We start from the raw sequence: 15207 nt of genomic DNA, 5'->3' as shown, positions 1-15207 counted from the left end.
TTTTAGTACCTTTTGAATTGAAACTTGTACAGTGTGATACATAAGAGTCTAGTCTCATTCCTATTCATGTAGATATTCAGCTTCCTCAACATCAAGTGTAGAAAAATGTATTCTTTCTGCATTTGATATTGTCAGCATTATTTTTGTCAAAAATAAGTTGGATGTAGATGTATTGATTTGCTTATATGATTTCCATGTTCTGTAATTTTCTATATCTATATTCATGTCAATATAATTGTTTTAATTGCTAATATTTGCAACATATTTCAAAATCAGGCATTGTAGTAACTTTTTTTTCTTGTTCAAAGTGCCTTTACTATATGGAATATATTACAATTTCTTTAATATTAACTTTTTAAATGTTCTTTGAAAACTGTCTTGATATTTTGACAAAACATTGAAACTGAATAAGCCATTTGATACAATTAATTTACTCTACCTGTGAACGCGGTATTGCTTCCCCCTCTGCCCTTTTTTGGAACCATCTTCAATATGTTTTACTTACATTTTTTATAAAGATTTATTTTATTTTTTATTGGAAAGTCAGATATACAGAGAGGAGAGACAGGAAGATCTTCCATCTGTTGACTCACTCCCCAAGTGGCCGCAACGGCCAGAGCTGAACCAATCCAAAGCCGGCAGCCAGAGTTTCTTCTGGGTCTCCCAAACAGGTGCAGGGTCCCAAGGCATTGGGTCATCCTCGACCTCATTTCCCGGGCCACACACAGGGAGCTGTTTGGGAAATAAGGCTGCCGGGTTTAGAACCGGTGCCCATATATGGGATCCCAGCACATGCAAGGCGAAAACTCAATGTGTTTCACTTATGTTTTAAAGAAAATTTTAAAAGATTCATTAATCTGTCTGAAAGAAAAACAGAAAGGTGGAAGAGAATTTTTTATTATTATAATTTTCTGGCTTTCCCCACAAATGACTACAATAACTAAGGCTCATTCAGGATATGGCCAGGAGTCAGGAGGCTCACCTGGGTCTCCAATGTGGATAGCAAGAACATATGTATGGGGGTTATCTTCTGCTGCCTTCCCTGGTGCATTAGAAGAAGGCTAGATCAGAAGTGAGGCATTTGTTACTCAAGCTGGCCCGCATATAAATGTTGTTGTCATATCCAATGTGATATTTCACTTTGCTTCAATGTTAAACCCTATTTTAAAGTTTTCCTTGCAGAGCTATTTCATGTCTTTGTGTGATTTATCCTTATTTATTTTGTTTTATTTTTAGATACTAGGGGTGAAATTGCTTTCTTGGTATTCTCTGTATTTTTTTATTGGCAGGTTATTTGAGTATTAGTTTTTTGTGTGTTGATTTTGTTGACTTCAACTTTGCTGTAACTACTCAACTTTCTCCGCTGTGTTCTTGAAATCCTTCATTTACCTGTTTGAACACACAGTTTTCCTTCTTTATTTTGTTTTATATTCTCAATATCTCCACATCCATATCAGCTATTACTAAAATTTCTTGGTGTTTCTCTTTTATTGGCAATACAAGAGTAATACATTGATATGTTAAATATACGCTGAAACATTCTGTATTCTCTGTTTCCTGACTTAAAAATAAACATGGCATTTGACATTTTGTGAAATATTTCTGTGTTTACAAATCAACTTTGTCATAGTTGAGTGAGTATTTAAAATAAATGAGTTTGTGAAAGGGAGGCAGTTTGAAAGTATATCAATTAGACTAATAAAAAATAACACAGAAGACATTTCATCTGACTTCTTACTACCTTTGCATATTGTCAACTCCTGTTCTTTATATTTAGCTCTTTATGGATGTAAGATGCAAATGATATTTTTAAAGTGGGCTAAGGAACATTATTTTTTCTTAGGACTAATGAACATTTCATCTTGTGATTTGTGTGTGTCTGTCTGATGTTATTGAAATTAGCTGTGGTAGAGAATTGAATGCTTTCAACTTCATTGTTATGTATATTATTAAAATATTATTTAAAAGTAGCCCTTAAATTATCATCAAATGTTTTTAAATCTACATGAAAGTAAATTAGATTACTCTTGAAATGATTTTTAAATTGTATATAGCTTATTCTATTTATTGCTAGTCTAATTCTATTTATTCTCCACAAGTTCAGGTTTTTCTGTTTTAGGTGACACACTTGGAGCTGACCATTTCCTATTTCCTTAATGAATGCAAAGATTACATTTGTGTTGCCTCAAGGCTCTCAAGGGGCTTGGAAAGGAGGCACTTGAACTTAAAGATAGTTTTACAGAAGGTTTGCCAGTAGAAGGAACACTAAAGCCAACCTGGAGGTACTCGGGGGAAAAAGCTAGGTGCTCTTCAGGGCGAAACCTTAGCTGTTCCGATCTTGGTGGGCATGGTGAAGCATCACTTTAAAACAGCAGTCTAGTGTCCCTGAGAGAATACTAGCAAGGTGTTGAAAAGGGTAGTTTTGTTTTTGTTTTTTTTTTTTTTTTTTTTTTTCAGGCAGCTCTGCTTATATTTACCATCCACTGACTTTTAAGATGTATGTATAACACTCATATTTTTTCTATTGTTCCTCCGTATTAATCACTTATTTCAAAGAAAAATGGTTGAAAGTATGAAACTGGTTAACTCTGATCTTGTGAAATGACACCAGAGAAACACAAATCGGACGATGCCTTCAATTCTTTGAATAGTTTAGGGTATTTAATAGACCATGACAATCATTCTCAAACTTATAAAGAAAGCTCTTGTTATTTTCGTATTATCCAAACTCTTTCCCCTTAGAAAAATCCCATGAGTCCCCCTTCTGCTGTGCTTCACTTACTACGTAGCATGCATGGCATATATGCAGAGTAAATTCAGATACTAAGCCTGAAGTAAATTCTCAGTGCACTTGTAAAAGACAGCTTGTAACAAACTCCAGTAACATTACAATGAAAATGAATCATGATGCTTAGAATATCTTATTGCCGGTAAACTGCCCAAATTGCCAGAAAATGAGGAAAAGCAGTTCTCCATATGGAATCCTGAACTTTTGTATGTGTTAAGCAGCAGAAACTAAATAAGCAAAATGAAACAATGTTACATGCAAAATATTTTTTAAAGTGGCAAATGTTAGCTTTTATTTTTTACAGTATCCCTCTCACAAGAACTACAAAAAAAAAACTCTTTTGGGAGCATTGATTCCACATGCTCCATGCTCTATGCTCCTGATGATCGTTCACCTCACCTCACCTGTATTTTCACTTCTTTCACTAACACAAAGAGAACAGATTTCTTGTATTTTATGGATACATTTTAAGAAGATAAACATATTCCCTTCCTCCCTCCTTTTTCTTTCCCTTCCTTCTTTCATGACTTCCCTCCTTCCCAACCCTTCCTCCTTCATTTCTTGTTCCTTCCCTTTTGCTGGCCTTTCTTTTTTTTTTCTCCTTTAATGCTTGCAGTAACATTTTCAACTTATTTTACAATAATGGAATTATTGCACAACTAACAATAATTCAGCTAAAAAAATCAGAAAGACAATGGCTATAAACAATAATCCGACTCTAAGATGTCAGTTTATTGCACATTTTAGAATATTTATTTGTTTTTATTTGAAAGCTGAATTTTTACAGAGAGAGCAGTGCCAGAGAGACAAGATACTGCATCAGCGTCTTCACTCTCCAAATGCCACAATGGTCAGAGTTTAGCCAATCTGAAACAAAAGCCAGGAGCCTCTTCCAGGTCTCCTACAGGTCCTAAGGACTTGGGCAACCATCTGCTGCTTTTCCAGCCATAAGCAGAGATACGCAAGAAGTAGCCCAGCCAAGGACACAAACTGGCCACCCATGTGCAAGGCTGGAGCCTCAGAGAGGTTTAGCTTGTTGTGCCACTGCACCATCCCCCCTTCTGCATCCTTTTTTATTCCCTATCAAATGCCTCATTTCAGAGAAAATAATTTATCATCTTTGTAGTGGCCTAATACACTAAAGTATGAAAATCTAATTTGCGTCCTCTTTGTTATAAAACCACAGAATTTCCTTTCTTTTTGTGGCTAATTTGAATTCCATCAGATGTATACACCACATTTTCTTTATCCAAGCTTCAGTTGATGGGCATTTAACTCGGTCCCATATCTAAACTATTAGGAATTGAACTGCTATAAACATGGGGATAAAAATAATACTCCTATATGCTGATTTATTTTCTTGAAATAAATTTCTAGGAGTGGGACAGTTGAGTCATATAGTACATTAAAATTTTAGACAAATCTCCACACTATCTTTCGTTATGATTATACTGGTTTATAGTACCACCAATGCTTTTTACGGTGTCTTTTCCCACATAATATCACCAACATTTATTATTATCATTAATTTTTGGATGATAGCAATTCCAACCACGGTGAGGTTATATTTCATTACAGTTGTCATCTGCATCTTCCTAATGGCTGTGATCCAAGAATTTCACCTTTTGAAAAATTCCTGTCCATGCACTTTGCCTATATATTAAGTGGATCGTTTCGTTTCTTTTTGAGTTTTTTTTTGAGCTCCTTATATGTTCTATATATAACTCCGCTGTCATCTGTAGAGTTTGCAAAGATTTTTTTTTCCCATTTTCTAGGTTGCCTCTTTATTCATTAAATTTTTCTCTTTGCAGTAATTTCTTAGCCACAATTTTTTTTAAAAAGATTTATTTATTTTTATTGCAAAGTCAGATATATAGATAGAGGAGGAGAGACAGAGAGAAATATCTTCTGTCCAATGATTCACTCTCCAAATGACCACAATGTCCTGTGCTGTGCTGATCTGAGGCCAGCAGCCAGAAACTCTTTTGGGTCTCCCTCACCAGTGTAGGGTCCCAAGGCTTTGGGTCAGCCTCGACTGCTTTTTCCCAGGCCACAAAGGAGCTGGATGAAAAACGGGGCTGCCGGGATTAGAACTGGCACCCATATGGTATCCTGGCGCGTTCAAGGCAAGGGCTTTAGCTGCTAGGCCATGGTGCCGGGCTCCTTAGCCTAATTTTTAAACCCATTTGTCTATTTCTGCTTCTACTACAACTGCTTCTGAGATATTACTCAGGAAGTCTTTGTATATGTCAATGTCTTCCCTAGTTTCACCAAAGATTTCCTCTAGTAATTTAATGATGTCAGATTATTGATGTATATCCCTTATCCAGTGAATCTATTTTTGCATCAGCTGTGAGGCAGCAGACTTTTTCACAGTCCTGGACTCAGAGATCCCATGTCGAATTTCCCCATCATCATTTGTTGAGGAGACTGTCCTTTCCCCAGTGATTGATTTTAGCTCCTTTTCCAAAGATGGACATTGTTAGATTAATGAATACTTTATAGAGTAAGGTTTCTACTCTATTTCATTGGACCATACATCCCTTTTTTGTGGCAGTACAGTATTGATTCTAACTGTTCTGTAGGACTGAAGGAGAAAAGCAGGCATGCATGTTGATCTCACAGAAAAAGCGACTCACACGTCGGTCATGTAGAGGACAGCTTGCATGATCCTGCTCTGAGCCAAAGAGACAAGACTGGTGTTGCAGATAGGAAGATAAAATGTCAGCTAAACAGAAAGTGCCAGAAACTGTGTCATGCTGTTTTGACAGCCCAAGGCTAACAACTGAATCATGGCTTCTATATCTCCCCTCTTGATTGTTCCTCAAGCAGAAGGCAGTACTTTTACCCTGTATAAACTTGTGACAAGAAATATTCACAGATCAGCCTTGGACCTGGCAGAATGGCTTAGTGGCTAAATCTTCAAAACTTGCAAGTGCTGAGATCCTACGTAGGTGCAGGCTTGTGTTCCAGCGGCTCCATTTCCCATCTAGCTCCCTGCCTGTAGCCTAGGAAAGCAAAGAAGGCCCAAAGCCTTGGAACCCTGCACCCACGTGGAAGATCTGGAAGAAGTTCCTGTCTGCTGGCTTTGGATCACCTCAGCTGTGGGCAATGTGGCCACTTGGGAATGAACCAGCAGATGTCTCCCCTTCTCTCTGGAAATCTCTTTTCAATAAAAAATAGATAAATATTTTAAACAAAAATGCTCAGACTTTTGTGGGTGACTCTGGCTGATGCCATCGGCTCCAATAAAGGTGACTTCCTTTTTCACAAGTGACTATGGGTGCACTGGTGATTTTATTTCTATAACAGTATGTTTCCAAATATGAAATTGTGATGCCTCTAGCTTTGTATTGTTGTTTAAGGTTGCTTTAGCCGCTTAAGGTCTTGTGTGTTTCCATATGAATTTTGTAATTTTTTTCTAGATTTGAGAATATTCTTGATGTTTTAACTGGGATCACATTCAGTCTGTAAATTCCATTGGATAGCATTGATATTTGATTTTTTTTTCCTTTTTCTGTGTCTTATCTCTTTCTTTCCTTTATGTTTTTGTGGATTCTGTGACTAGAGCTGATCTTACAGGTTCTTTCCTAGCCAAAGCATTGTCTATGTATACAAATTCTCATTTTTGCATGTTGATTTCATACACTGCTGTGTTGTCAAGTTCCAATACTATAGTGGAATCTTTTCATTCCTCTCTCTATAAGATCATATTGTCTGCATATAGGGATATGTCATAATATCTCATTTAAAACTATACACACTGGGGCCAGCATCATGTCTCAGCAGATTAATTTTTTACCTTTAAGCTCCAGTCACCCATATAAGAACTGGTTCTTTTTTCCTGTCCCTGCTGCTGCACTCAAACGGCTCTCAGCTTACGGCCTGGGTAAGCAGCAGAGGATGGCCCAAGTCATTGGAATTCTGAACTCATGTGGGAGACCCCCTGGATTCCAGCTTTGGATTGGTTCAGCACGAGGGAGAGTCTTTAACAGGAAAATAATGTGTTAACTGGCAAATGCGTGTCCATCCTTTTCTCTTTCCCCTTCCTTCTCTTCCTCTCATTTTTCATCTCTTAGGTGTGAAAGTGATACTGGAATCCCTCAAGATAATTTATTTAAATTGAATCTTGGTGAGCTAAAGATGAATTTTTCACATATCAGGATGAAGAAACCTAGAGAGGAAAAAATATTATCACTTAATGTGATGCTATTTTCTATTCATCACAAATGATTTTTCAGGGACTAAAATAAGAAATAGTTGTGAAATACTTACCAGTTCACAAAAGGCATATATTAAAATTTTAATATTTAATACTATTTCCATATAAGTTATACAAATACAGTTCAATTTATCAATTGCGTTTTGGTAGAGTACAGTATTTCATGGACTCTATTATCAATTCATGAAGCATCGTGGCAACTTGGTCAGATTGGTCTTTATGATACCCTGAAGTTCCTTAATGAGACGCTCATTGTCCAGAATTGTATTCATATATAATAGAGAAACTTTCCAATCATGTAGTTTGAAAAGCAGTTTCTTCTGTCAGATAATGGCACAGGGTGCAGTTTTTAAACTAATGAGACCACTGTTATCATTTTAACATGAAATCCAACCGCATTCACTTTTTCTGAAGCACCTGATGAGTTTTTACATATTTATTGAATATCCAAGAAAAGTACAAAAGACTATTTTAAATCTTACTTCTTGATAAAAGAAAAGAAAATCAAAACAATTGGCATAAGCAAGAAATCAGATAATGGAGCATATACTCTAAAGTTTTGGGTCTGTAATTATTGTAAACTAAGAGTAATTAATATAACTAAACAACTGACATATAAATGAATATTGTAAGTCTTCAACATCTTATAAAGTTATTTGCCTTGATAGACATGTTTTGTATTTGTTTTTCTCCCATGGGGTAGCTGGAATTTACATGTGGTTTGAGTTCTTAAAAGGGGTAGGAAAAACTAAGCAACTGATTTTCCTTAGTGTTAGTTAAATTTCCATGTTTACCATAAGCAGCTATATGTGGCTATTGACAGCTATATGAGGGTTTTAAAAAAAGTGTGCGAGGTTGAAAACCTGATGGGGAGTCCTAGGCAGGGGGCTCTCTGAAGACCTTTGGCGATGGGAAGGTTACATACTCAACTGTGTCAAGAAGACTTTCTGATCTTAGGAACTAGAGCATGGGGCTGTGTGTCCTGAGCTTGGAGCTCAGATTGCGCCTTAGGCCACCTACCTCTTAATGATTCTTTTGCAGAGAATCATTCCCAGAACGCAAATAAGGGTGCCTCCTAAGTGAACCTTAGACTTGAAATACCTTTTCAGAAGACAAAAACATAAGTGAAGTCTTTCTTCTCTCCGTATTAAGGCTACTAAACTTTAAGGCACACATATTTTTTTCTTACTTCTTCTCTTCACCCTTTTTTGGAAAGTGTTATTGACAGGAGAACTCCTTTGTGAACTCCTTTAATAGAATATTAGAAGAGGTTGACATGTCACATGAGCCTAAGTTTATAAATCTGACTATTATTTTTGGTGATTTGACCAACATTTCAAGTCAATTTCTACAAGTGCACAATCCTGTAGACACTGTGTCTGTAACAGGCACTGACAAGCTGGCAGACCTTATAATATATACAAAATATATACAAACCAAGGAGGAGCCTATTCAGTGATTAGTGCAATCTGTCGCCTCTACTTTAATGCTAGTACATTCCATGAAAAATATGCTCAAGCTAGATTTTGTTCTCAATCTCATGGGGAAGTCAATCACCATTCACTATTTGAGAAATAACAAAACACAATCTTCTCTTCCTAAAGGACACTATTTGCAATTGGTTTCTTTCCAATTTTGCTAATGCTGATTGATAATCCTGTTTCAGAAGCCAACCAGTTCTCTGAGTATGATGATGGTGTAGGGGACACAACCACTAACTTAAAAGTCTCCAGCTTGTGAGATGAACCCATTAAATAACGTAAGGAGAGATTTTTGAGTGTAGAACCTGGAAGGCCTACACCTCAGTTAGCAGGAGGTAGTTACAGAGTATGTGTTGAATCTACATCCTTCAACAACCTTTAAAATTAAGGGTCACAAGTCTGTGAGGGGGAATTATACGGTGATGAGTTGGAAGCCACACTTTCACCACTTATGTGACACTTGCTAGACTACTTGTTAGTTAAATGATCTCTTCCCCAGTACATAGTCCCCTGATTCAAGACTGAGGGTGGCATCAGGTAAATATTCCCCTTTACAGGATCATGGGAATCCTCGCAATCCTGTATTTAGAAATGTGCAGAATAAAGACAGAAACCTGCCTCTGCTTTCCATCTTTCCCCTCTCTGCCAGCTTTGTCCCATGGCCCGTATGCATTTGTGATTTCCTAACTCTTTAAGTAAACTTTGCCAAAAACAGTATGTACATAAAATATGCATTGTGGAAAGACTATGTAAGGTTTTAAAGTTAAAATACAATATCCTTATCTCTTAATTTTGTTCTTCCCCTGAATTTATTTGAATTCCCTAATATTAAATAATTCACTTATAAAAATAGTAAAATCTCCCAAAGTATAAACAAGCAAAAGGATGCATCCCCCTTCTCTGTTTTTTAAAAAATATGTATTTATTTTTTTATGTCTTGGTAGTTATACATTTTCCCCGGGCTATCAATTATATTATTTATAAAATTAATTATAAGCTGCTGGATGGGAATTAACAAGCCATTATGTAGCCAAGTGCTTAGTCAGCATTAAATTCATTTTAATATCTGAGTGTTGGCTAAAGAAACGAGAACCATTAAATATCTATTGATTTTTTTGAGTACTGATTTTTGCATTGCTTTGGAATATTTCATTTCATTTCTAATTTTAAAAAGCTAGACCATAACTTGTCAAGGCAGAGGTGTTGGTAATATGAAATATATTTTAAAATTTGATCTGAATTGTGAAAAGCAGGTCTACCAGGAAATAATGCATTAAAGCCTAGGAAAGCATTTTGACTACTGTCATACTCCAAAGGTGTGTAGATTTTGGTTTCATGTAGCTCTTTGAAAAGCTTGACAGTGGACCAAATGAGAATGAGATTAATATTAAAGTTTCACAGTCACTGAAGGCCTTGACACCAGACTTCATTGCTGTTAACAGTGGAAAAAATATTTCTGAAACTGAGAATTAATTGTAGCTATGCATTTTGAGACTTTAAATAAAATGTCTTTAAGAACTAAAAAAATTATTTATTTTTATTGGAAAGGCAGATCAAATTTATGGATGGAAAAACAGACAGAAAGATCCTCATTTGCTGGTTCACTCCTCAGTGGCCGCAACAGCCAGAGCTGAGCTGATCCATAACCAGGCACCAAGTTTATTTATATATAAAATTTTAATTTTTTGAAAGATATCATTTATGATAACATTTCAAAATTGAAATATTTTGCATTATCAAAATAAAATGTGCGTCAAGCATACAAAATAGTAATCAAAGAAATTACATCGAAGTAAAAATATAAAAGTTTTAATGTCGTAAAATATGAAATATTATTAAAATGCCAATTATCTTTTATTTAGATCAACTAATTCTTAATACTCTAGAGAGCTTTTTATTTTTTTAATTTGTAGGACTGTTGCTGATGGTCTGACATCAAAATGTATGAATTTAAGAAGCTGCAACAGCAAGCTATGCTGAGAAAGCAAATCCATGTTAGAGTTTTTGCACTACCAAATGTCATCATTTCTGTTATATCTAAATCTGTGATCTGACACCAACTAATCATTAGAGAATAACACCACTTAAGCTTTATAAGGCATTGTAATAGACAAAGACTTCTTCACTCAGTCTTCAGAAGCACTGGCAATAAAAGCAAAAATAGGCAAATGATATTATATTAGGCTAAGAAGCTTCTGTGCAGCGATGGAAACACTGAGCACAGTTAGGAGGCAATCTACAGAACAGGGAAAATATCTGCAAACTGCAACCAATGAAAGATCCATATCCAGAATCTGTAGAGTTCAAAAAGCCAAAGAACAACTTCTAAAAATCCAGTTAAGAAGTAGACAAAACACACTCACAGACATTTTTTGAAGAGTCAAATCCTCATGGCTAACAGACACATGAAATGATGTTCAATATAACTAGCCATTATGGAAATGAAAATAAACACCAAAATGAATTTTCACTCTATCTCAGAATGGCTACCATCTAAAAATTAAAAAAATATATATATCAAGGAATGATGGGGTACTTTAATCCACTGTTGCAGGACATGTAAACTGGGACAACTGTGATGGAGGACAGTGCAGATTCCTCAGAAATCTGGAACTTTCTCAAACATATGACACAGCTATTGTATCCTGTGGAATTTACCGATAAAAAATGCGTTCAGCCTATGAAAGAATTATCCATACCTTCACATTCATTGCAGCACAATTTGCAATAGCTAAGAAATAGAATCAACCCACATGTCTATCAGCTGATGATTGGATAAAGAAAATGTGTTTGTATATTCTATACAATACTGCTCAGTCATAAAAATAGTGAAATCTTGTGTTTCACAATGCAATCAATTCAACTGACATCAAATGGTTGGTGAAAGAAGCCAACCCCAAATAAGCAATTTACGTTTTTCCCGAATTTGTGGTCATTTCAGAGTAAAAAATATGCAATGTATATGAGCAAAGTTGAAATTTTGTGATTTGGTTATTGTTATAACTCTTAAAATTCTTAAGGAATAGTAGTTATTTTTTGTTTGTTTTTTTCCTGTCTTTGTTGAATTTTTTTTCTTAGTGTGGAGGTTTAAGCTTGTGATTATAAAATAAACGAAAAGTATGTTTTTGTAACAGATGAAACAAAAAATGAGAATGCAAGGAGGTGGGAGTTGGAATGAATGGCCAGAGTGGAGAACAGGATCAGAAGTTTCACTATGGTCCTCTCCTTATGTAAGTAAATTAAAACATCAAAAGACAAATCCAAGGACAGGAACTTACAAAATGGCAAATATTTAAGTTAGAATAAATGAATATAAATTATTATATTAGAATGCTAAAATACACTAAACATACTATTTTATCACTTTTAAAAATTATTTTTATTGAAAAGTCAGATATACAGTGAGGAGGAGAGACAGAGAGGAAGACCTTCCCTCCAATGATTCACTCCCCAAGTGGCCACAACAGCTGGAGCTGTGCTGATCTGAAGCCAGGAGCCAGGAACGTCCTCCAGGTCTCTCACACGGGTACAGGTCCCAAGGCTTTGGGCCGTCCTGAACTGCTTTCCCAGGCCACAAGCAGGGAGCTGGAAGGGAAGTGGGGCTGCCGGGATTAGAACTGGTGCCCATATGGGATTTCAGCCTGTGCAAAAAAGAGGACTTTTGTCACTAGGATATCATGCAAGTTCCTATTTTTATCACTTAAATTGCATAGCTCTGTGACCTTAAATTTATTCATATTGTTAGTCCAGATATTCTCACAGTGTCTTCTAATGGGTTTTATCTTTCCAAATTATAATTGGGTTAATTTAAACAATAATGCCTTTGTCAGGTCCTGAAATTTCCAGGCATCACTATTCTATTCTCTAGTTCCAGGTTTTAGGTACCTATTGTAAGTGGAAACAATCATTCCATAACATTGCATTCGGCTTAGTTTTCTTAGGAACTACAACTTCAATGATATCTTTAAGATCCATTCATGTTGTAGAATGTATCAGAATTTCTTTGTCTAAGGTTGAATGATGTTGCAGCATATGTGAGTATCGCATTTATATTTATATTTATATTTGTATAATTTGTAATTTATATAATATATATACAAAACAATTGAAAGGATAAAAAGTCCAAAACTTTCGATAACTCAAATCATCTATATTTGCTCATATAAGTCAATAATGACATTTTGCTCCACCACAAATGGAAAGCACATTATACATATATAATATCAAATTACACATGTTCCAAAAATGAAATAATGATATTACATGTACACACATATTGTATAAAACATCAATATTTACTTGGAATTTAATAAAATTAATCTGAGAAAAAGCAAGTCAATCACTGTCAGTGCCTGTCGGGGGGAAGGGTGATGGCTTTAATTGTGCAGAGAAATTAACTACCAAAGCCATCTCACAGAGAGACAAATATGTTCTATATTTTGACAAATATGTTCTATATGTTTCTCATCATGGCACTGTACAAATTCAACAATCAGCCCTTAGTTGTGTATAACAAAGAAATAATTTCTGTCATTTGCAAAATTATCCATAGAGTAGGACCTACTAGTTAAATGAAATAAGCTACACACTGGAAAAGAAATACTGCATGTTCTCTATAATATGTGGAAATTAAAGAAAAATGTCAATATAAACCTAAAAGAGTGGTTAGCAGAGACTGGGGTGGGTAGAGTGTGTTTGTATTGAAGGGGGTGGATAACAGATACTGAAATGCAATAGAGTGGAGGTCATGGATCCCGGTGTTTCACAGCCTCACAGGGTGACTACAGCTACAGTCATGTACTACAGTCCAAGTAAACAACCAGAAGAGAAGAGTTAGTAAGTTCCAAATGTAGAAAAAGAGTGTGCAATTGCCTTCTATGAATGATTTATGTTTTACATATGTGTTGATATATTACATTATTGCTCACAAAAATGTACAAGCATTATATTAATCCAAAATGAATAGAAGCAATTGCTGCTCAGGTTATTCATTTTTCCTGTTGGTAATTATACCCCCATAAATGTGGCTAAAGTTAAAAGTAAGAATGAATGCCCATGAGTTGCCAAAATTTTGAACGGTATTACTAATACTGCTGATATGAATATGAAATAGTATAATTTGTATGACTGCTTGATAATCACTATTAAAGCTTAAGTCAAGCATAGCTACAGTCTGGTAATCTCATGCTTAAATATATAATCAGTAGGGACACATACATATTTGCACACAAGTATGCCTAATGAACCTAAAATAATATTATGCCTAATAATTTTAATTTGAAAATACATTTATATCTATTAAAAATTAAATGATAGTCATATGTACCTACAATCATATTTAATATCTTTAACAGCAAATAGACACAAATATTATTTTTATATTAACTCACAATCATGTGAAACCATTTTTTTAAATTTTAGAGGTAATGATTCTATTCTATGTTGAGATGTCTCCTATCTGTTCTCACTAACAATGTCAGTACTACTTTTCAAAATTCAACGTTCAGTGACCTAACTCTAGTAGCTACAGAAACATTACCGCGAGAGTATTTACTATTAGTAAATTGAAAGAACTCTACAAATTAGGAAGTGTGCCCTTTTACTTATATGTATAGTTGATTATTCAGAATCTCACTGGCTTTAGAGCTCAGTAACTACAAAGAATTTAAAAAAGGACATTTTGGGAGAAAATGTCTTCATTAGAATGCTGTCCATAGACACAGCAAATTTCAAACATTAATCAAGTTGTCTTCTAAGTTAACTCATGAATTCCACTGCTGTGTAGGTTCCTCATTGCATTTTAAATCTTCATCTCTTTGTTATCTAAGAACTAAACAATTCTTGGTATAAAATGAGTGTACAATATGTTTTTAAATTGATGAGTGAGTGAATTGATGATTGGGTGAAAAAAAATTCCGAGGGTAAGGAATAAAAGGAGGAAGGAAAGAAGGGATGGGCAAAGAAGAGGGAACAGAGAGGGAAAAGGGGGCTTCAGATGAAATAGTCCAGAAGAAATCAAAAGTACAAATTTAATTTATTAAAAACATTTTGGTGTGGAGTCTGCTTAGAATTTTGTTCTAGGGAATAATGTTATATTTCTTATATTTATTTTGAGCACATAAAAATAAATATCAATCATTCCAACATACTAGTTTTATTCCTAGTATGTGCTACAGTAACAATTCCTAGTTTTATTCCTAGTATGTGCTACACAGAACAATTGATAACTACATTTGCATATATATATATGCATTTTATAATACTGTGTCATTTATGTTGCCATTTGGTTTTTGTTAACAATACATTGAAAATGATAGGGTATTGATAAGCTAATCATCAATGTGTGTCTATTTGTGTATCCTATAGTTTTTTTCCCCTGAGGCTTATATAAAATATCTTACAGGTACAATACAAATACACTGATATCCTCTTTTCCAAGTATCAAATAAACCATCAGACACAGGAAATGACTTATGGCAGCTACGAGAGAATCAGGGTTCTGGCTGTAAAAACATGCATGAGTTCACCTGAGCAGATAATTATTGGAGAGTGCTCAGAGTCATATCCAGTGGTATTTACTAGTTCTTGTGCTTAGTCACCTTTTTCTTTTCTGCTAATTTTTTTAGATGGAATTGTCTGGAATTCAACTGATTCCATGAAAGACCTATTACCTTTCAAAAAACCCTCAGTTTGTGATGTTTTCACCCTAGGTACAT

The sequence above is a fragment of the Ochotona princeps genome, chromosome 14 (genome assembly GCF_030435755.1).
Source record: "Ochotona princeps isolate mOchPri1 chromosome 14, mOchPri1.hap1, whole genome shotgun sequence".
Taxonomy (NCBI): Eukaryota; Metazoa; Chordata; class Mammalia; order Lagomorpha; family Ochotonidae; genus Ochotona; species Ochotona princeps.
Note: the sequence above shows the minus strand (reverse complement) of the source record.